Source organism: Pseudophryne corroboree, chromosome 9, assembly GCF_028390025.1.
Source record: "Pseudophryne corroboree isolate aPseCor3 chromosome 9, aPseCor3.hap2, whole genome shotgun sequence".
NCBI classification, from domain to species: Eukaryota; Metazoa; Chordata; class Amphibia; order Anura; family Myobatrachidae; genus Pseudophryne; species Pseudophryne corroboree.
Genome location: NC_086452.1, coordinates 323,677,193 through 323,684,815, shown reverse-complemented (window position 1 = coordinate 323,684,815; position 7,623 = coordinate 323,677,193). Strand labels below are relative to the sequence as shown.

The 7,623-nt window shown below is 43.7% G+C and overlaps 1 pseudogene; it reads left to right on the top strand.

Annotated features, from left to right (window-relative positions):
- The first annotated feature begins 1,873 nt into the window (after positions 1-1,873).
- LOC134961250 (5S ribosomal RNA) lies at positions 1,874-1,992 on the top strand (annotated as a pseudogene).
- Positions 1,993-7,623: the final 5,631 nt, after the last annotated feature.

Below are 7,623 nucleotides of genomic sequence, written 5' to 3'. Positions count from 1 at the left end.
ATCCGACCTGTGCCCTTGCCCTGGTGGTCTAGTGGGGTCCCTGTACGGCCACAGTGTCCATGCCAGCGCGCACGGCCCGCCTCCTTATGGCCGCGCCGGATCGCAATTTCCAGTGGGTCCCGCCTTGGGGACCCTCTTCCCTCCTCCATGAGTGCCTGGGTCAAGAATCGGAGCCTCCACTGTAAGTACCCGGCAACCAGGGACGCGGGAGTATACAGCGCCGCTGGGGGAGGTGATAGAGCTGCAGCAGGAGATATCAGAATGATATCTAGCACCAGAGTGCCTCTGCTGCAGCCCTTGAAGTCATCTATCTTCTTTAAAACAGCTCTTACGGCTGCTGGAGCAGCCCTGCCTGTTAGCTGCCTGCACTGCAGGCACCAACTTACAAACTGAGCTCCTGTGCACGGAGGTGGGGTTATAGAGGAGGCGGTGCTGAGCATCTTGGGAACAGTCAAAGCTTTTAGCCTGGCAATGGGAGAAAGAGAAAGCTCTTGTGTGGGCGCACTCTTGGAAAAAAAAAAAAGGAAGAATTCTTAAATTGGAAAAAGATTATGTTAAAACATATATTTATTCATTAATTATGAATTAAAACAAATACCCTTCTACGATCCAAAAAATGCAAAAGAAATTAAATATGCAAAAAAGTATTAAGAATGTTCTGGTCTATAAATCATGAGAGAAAGATTAGAAAGGTTGCAGACACTGAATAGTCTGACACCCGTTTCTCCTGACCAGTACAGATATTCTGTGTTAGTGGGACTCAAGGAGGAGGTCAGTGTACATATTTTGGCATAGAGAGACCACTTAAATTAGGTCAATACTATACACTTTACTGATTACCCATAACGCCATATGACATAGATTCAGAATGTATGTCAAAATGTCCTTATAGAAAGAAAGATAGAAAATGAAAGACAGAAATAGATACAATTAGTGGTGATACTGCTGTTGGTGTCCACCCAGCCTGTATCAACAGGGTTTTTAAACCGCTTATGCACAACATGCTGTGAGATCCAGAAGTGAACAAGCCCACGGGCGAAACGCGTTTTCTACGGACTCTACAGCGGGACCTTCCCATGGAGGCTTCACTGGTTACCACCCACTTGCTGCATTCGACTCTTTAAGTATATTGGCACGTATTTTAACATAAGTAACCATTGTATTTGACTCTATATGTATATGGGTTCCTATTTCCAACATACGTTACCACTGTGTTAATTCTTTGTCATAGGCACTTATATATTTTTCTTGCTGCATGAACAATATATGTCAGAGGAGGCAGTCACACACACAAAAACAGTTTTTTGTGCATAACCTAGTTCATTTATTTGAGTGACTAGAGGGTGATTTCACTTCCTGTACATTGCATGATCATATCTGCTTTAGGCAGTATGCCTTAGTATACGTGCTTATTCGGCCATCTGTTATCACCTACCCTCTGAATTCGACCCATATCTGCTGTATACAGTATTTTCTATCAGATGCACTTATTTCCTCCTACAATTACGTAAGGTTTGTTTTTTCTGCCATATATTTAGATTTTCTATATGCAAAGAATGTACAGTCAGTTTGCCTCTTGCTCATGAACTTATCTGACCTTTTACCTTTTTATTGGACATTTGTTCCTTAAATATTAAAATGGTCATTCAACTCTAAAAGTTCTAATCTTTATATATATTATTATTTTTTTTCTTTTTTCTTAACTGACTACTATCTAGTGGACTCTCATCCCCGATCCAGGGTACACGGCGCCACTGAGTGACAGTTGTTCTACCCTGCCTAACGTGGAAAGTAGATCCACGTACTATACGTTCTATCTTTTCTGTAATTCTTAATTTTCTTATATAGGTGCACTCTCATTGGTAGATATCCTCCCTACTATCATACCACGCTGCTCATGCCCGATCTCGTCCGATCTTGGAAGCTAAACAGCGTCGGGCTGGGTCAGTACCTTGAGAGGAGACTTCCTGGGAATACCCGGTGTTGTAGGGCAGGAACTATTCCCCTTCCTCTGAAGGGTGGACACCAACAGCAGTATCACCACTAATTGTATCTATTTCTGTCTTTCATTTTCTATCTTTCTTTCTATAAGGACATTTTGACATACATTCTGAATCTATGTCATATGGCGTTATGGGTAATCAGTAAAGTGTATAGTATTGACCTAATTTAAGTGGTCTCTCTATGCCAAAATATGTACACTGACCTCCTCCTTGGGTCCCACTAACACAGAATATCTGTACTGGTCAGGAGAAACGGGTGTCAGACTATTCAGTGTGTGCAACCTTTCTAATCTTTCTCTCATGATTTATAGACCAGAACATTCTTAATACTTTTTTGCATATTTAATTTCTTTTGCATTTTTTGGATCGTAGAAGGGTATTTGTTTTAATTCATAATTAATGAATAAATATATGTTTTAACATAATCTTTTTCCAATTTAAGAATTCTTCCTTTTTTTTTTTTTTTTTCCAAGAGTGCGCCCACACAAGAGCTTTCTCTTTCTCCCATTGCCAGTAGTTGTACTCTCTAGCTCTGGGCGCACCACCAATAAGGACTACTATCGAAAGATTGTATCTCCCTTTCTTATAGTTTAATTGTCCGCCTTTGGTTTTTTTCAATATTAGCTACAACCTATTACACACCAGTGCCCAGTCGCTCTTTTTTCTGTATAAAGCTTTTAGCCTGTTGGTGCCTCGGATCAAGATCCTACTATACACCCCTGATGTTATTCCCTGTGGAATACCAGTGTACCCCGCTGCAGATATAGGATTTTAATTACCTAACGGTAAATCCTTCTCTCGTAGTCCGTAGAGGATACTGGGCGCCTGCCCGATGCTTCATTCTTCCTGCACTGTTACTTGGTTAAGTATTCTGGTTTGTTCAGCTGTTGCTGTTCATGTTTCAAGTTTGGTTAGCATGGCTTTCCTATTGTTCTGTGTGCTGGTTCGTAATCTCACCACTTTCCTTCTCCATACCTCCCAACTGTCCCGATTTTCGCGGGACAGTCCCGTTTTTTGGGGACTGTCCCGCTGTCCCACCCGCGGGCCGCAGTGTCCCGCGGTGGGGGGGGGGGGGCAGTTGGGAGGCTCCGTCTCTCGCTGCCCTGCTTAGCAGAGCAGCGGTGAATAGACGCTGTGCGCATGCGCACAGCGTCTATTCAGTGGAGTCAGAGGGAGAGGGAGCATGCCAGCGGCTCACAGAGCGCTGGGCATGCCCCCTCAGTGACGAAAATGGGGGCGTGACTCGCGATCGCGGGTCCTCCGTGAAGCCACGCCCCTTGTCGTAGACCACGCCCCCTTTTCGGGAGCGTCCCGCTCCACAGGAAAAGAAAGTTGGGAGGTATGCCTTATCTATCCTTCTCTCAAAGTATGTTGGTCTCCTCGGGCATAGTTTCCTAGACTGAGTCTGGTAGGAGGGGCATAGAGGGAGGAGCCAGCACACACTATCAAATTCTTAAAGTGCCCAAGGCTCCTAGTGGACCAGTCTATACCCCATGGTACTAAATGGATTCCCAGTATCCTCTACGGACTATGAGAAAAGGATTACTGGTAGCTAATTAAAATCCTATTTTTGGTGTCACCCCTTAGATGGCGTCAACTGGTACAGCCCGCACCCCTAATGTTACCACTGTTACTGAGTAAGTACACAAAGTTAGTTACTGTCATTGAAGATACATTTCGTACATGAGCACCTGGATTTCTTTCCAGAAACTTTGGGAGCTGTGAGCGATAAGCTGTGGGAATGATTCCATCAAGAAAGTCACGTAATGGAACTGTATTAAGAGAGAGATTGGATCCATCGATAATGGGTGATTGTTGCTGGTTTTAATAAGGAAGGACCACACTACTCATAAGCGCAAACAATAAGTAGTCGGGCCGCATCTGGGGGGAGGGGCTAAGGGGGCAAGCACCACGGGTGCCGGACTTGAGGGGGCGTCGGGATCTCTGTCCTGCTTCCTCAGCCAGCTGCTCTTCTGCCCCCACCCGGTGCTGGACTTGGGGTCAGTGACGGATCCATAGGAGGGTAATAACCTCCCACAGCACACAGTGCCTGCAAGCACTTTGTCCTTCCGCAGCACTTTACTCCATTCATCCTGACTGTGGTAGACTTTACAACTAATCTAAAATCCTCACAGCAAAGCACTACTTGACAATCCGGATTTTAGGTTGATTGTAAAGTCTGTCACAGCCTGAATGAATCAAGTGCTGAACAAAGCACGTGAGCCTGTAGGGGCAGTGGGTTTTTGTTTGCGGAGACCTTCTCCCGGATACTGCCTACTACTGTTGGCGTCAGCGGGACCGTGACTGGTGCAGCCTGCATTTTCATAAGTGACTCAGAGTTTGGTAATTGGTAAGTATATTTTTAGTTTAATTGCCATTTTAAGCCTGGTCTCTCTCTCTCTCTGTCTCCCATCTACCCCCCACCCCCCCCCCCTCTCTCCCCCCTTCCATTCTCCTATGGTCCCATGTTTTGAACTTGAGTCAAAAGGAATTACTACCAGGGCCATCTTAACAGCAGTGTAGGCCCCTGGGCACAGCAATGCGCTGGAGGCCCTACCCATACTCCAGTGGTAGGGGTAGGGGGTGCTATCAGCGGCAGATTTGATGTCCCACAGGCGGTAGGGGGTGTTCTATCTTCCGCTCAGCATGTAGGACCTGGAGCAGTAATTTCTGCTCATTACTCCTTTACTGCACAGATGAGGTTAAACTGTAGAAGGGGACATTGGGCTGAATGAAGGGGCCCTGGTACATGACTTCCAGAGCGGCAGGGGGTGTTTAATACGTAAGGTAGGGGTGGATAGTGGAGTGGGCTTAATATTCAGAATTTTCTGGTAGGAGGGCAGCTTGCTTGACTGCAGATATCTCAAGTTCCTGAAAATAGATTTCTTAGCTTTTAATGGGTTAACAAACTAGAGAGTCCCACCTTTCAGGAGGTACTGGGGACTGATCAGAGTTCAGGAGCCAGAACAATCCACCAACGAAAATATAAAACTGCATACCAGGCGTGTGGAGCTGGAGCAGGGACCAGCTGCTGAAAGGCTGATATCTCTGGTTCTGGGCATAGCAGAGACAAGCTGCCAGTGTCAACCAAAAGGGGAGAGTCACAGCTTTTGAAATATAGCCTCAGAAGATCTCTAAATCAGACAGAACCCGAGATATCTGGCTGGGAAGAGCAAATAAAAGGCTTTGATGGGGACCACTACTTTCAAGTCAGATATCTCTGGTTCCCCAGGGCCGATTTTAAAAAATCTGGTACCCCCTGGAAAGAGGGGACCCTCAGCTATCAGCCTAGGGCCCTTATACTCCTGGGGCCAATGGGCAAGAGCCCATTGAGCCCATACGAAAAGACGGCCCTGATTACTTCTGTGCAGTATTATGTACAGTATATAAGGTGCATTACTACTGTGTAGCGTAAGAAGTATAAGGGATACTAATGTGTGGAATACTGTTATGTGCTAGAAAGGGTATTACTACTGTGTAGCATATTGTGAATAAGAGGCTCTATTGTGCGACATAACATGTGGTGTAATTTGATTTTTTTTTTTGGAGGGGGGGGGGGTTTGCAGGGCTGTGTACAAAAATCCACAAATCTGTGGCGAGATAGTGCCATCATCATTGTGTTTACATGCTATTTTTCCAACTAATCCCCGTTTCATGCAGGGGCGAGTTAATTGGAAAGACCCCTATTTGTGGTAACACTGAGCAGTAACAATATTACTCTATGTTGTGTTTTAACCTTTTGTTTTTTTGTGTGCATCATAAAATTATATGAAGAAATAAGTTAAAAAAGAAGGATTTTCTACTACGTGCTGAATGTAACTCACAAATCTTTATTCATATCAAATTTAAAGTGTTTTAAGGTGACAAGGAAAAACTGAATTGAAAGCGCTGTCCACAATAAAGGATAAATAAAATTGTATTTATTTTCTATTAATAACCATTAATATAAACACTTAAAAATCTAAAACATGTTATGCATATCTGCAAAGCCTATTTCTTCAGTGATTCTTATCAGAGGTACCTTGTGATTACATTGACAATGGGGGGTCATTCCGAGTTGTTCGCTCTGTAAATTTCTTCGCATCGCAGCAATTTTCCGCTTAGTGCGCATGCGCAATGTTCACACTGTGACTGCACCAAGTAAATTTGCTATGCAGTTAGGAATTTTACTCACGGTTTTTTCTTCGTTCTGGTGATCGTACTGTGATTGACAGGAAGTGGGTGTTTCTGGGCGGAAACTGGCCGTTTTATGGGTGTGTGTGAAAAAACGCTACCGTTTCTGGAAAAAACGCGGGAGTGGCTGGAGAAACGGAGGAGTGTCTGGGCGAACGCTGGGTGTGTTTGTGACGTCAAACCAGGAACGACAAGCACTGAACTGATCGCAGATGCCGAGTAAGTTTCAAGTTACTCAGAAACTGCACAGAGATGTCTTATCGCAACATTGAGAATCTTTCGTTCGCAATTTTAAGAAGCTAAGATTCACTCCCAGTAGGCGGCGGCTTAGCGTGTGCAAAGCTGCTAAAAGCAGCTTGCGAGCGAACAACTTGGAATGAGGGCCAATGAGTACTAGATTGCTAATTAAAACAATATAGCATGCATTAAGTAGTCTAATTAGCTCCACAGTGAACAATTCTTAGTGATGCAATTGTATTATTCAGCCTCCTAAACACTTATGTAAACTTATCTAGAACAATTTTATTTATCCTTTATTGTGGACAGCGCTTTTTCAATTCAGTTTTTCCTTGTTACAATAAATATATTGGGAATCAACAACCCAATAATTTCAGAGCGGCAGTCCTTAATAAGGAGAGGAGTATTAATGAATTGATAAAGCATTTTAGCACTCTGAGTTGGGACAGCTGACACACATTGAAGTTTAGCGCTTTTGTTGTTTGGAGTTTGGATTGTTTTAAGGTGACACATGGATAGGTTGTTTTTAACTGTAGTGTGGTGTGGTGCTATTTTTTTTATTCATATTTACCTAAGGATTCTTGAGATATCGGCAAGTATGCCCAAAGCGGAGACTGTCAATCACAATAACATAGAAGGGTTAAAGCTGAAACCCTAGCCATGGCTCTAGTAGTCGTATGTGACGGACAGCTATACAGCAATGTAAATCACATGCATAGGCAATCAGACTACATCCCAGTGCATAAGAGTAGAATTATACTTTAGTTCTATGAAGAATGTCTTCACAATGTCTGTCCAAAGTGTACATCTTTATTAATCTTGCACTACTTATGAAGATATTGCATTATATAAAACTAAATCCAAAACACTATATATAAAGTAGCAACAAATAATGTTTTGTCCAACTTATCTGCCCTCTATCTTAATGGTTTCTACTTGAAGTTGCAGATGCTGCAGAATTGACAAAATTATTATTTAAAATAGGATTTTAATTACCTACCGGTAAATCCTTTTCTCGTAGTCCGTAGAGGATGCTGGGGTCCACATTAGTACCATGGGGTATAGACGGGTCCACTAGGAGCCACTGGCACTTTAAGAGTTTGAGCGTGTGGGCTGCCTCCTCCCTCTATGCCCCTCCTACCAGACTCAGTCTAGAAACTGTGCCCGAGGAGACGGACATCTTCGAGAGAAGGATTTTACACAGATAGTT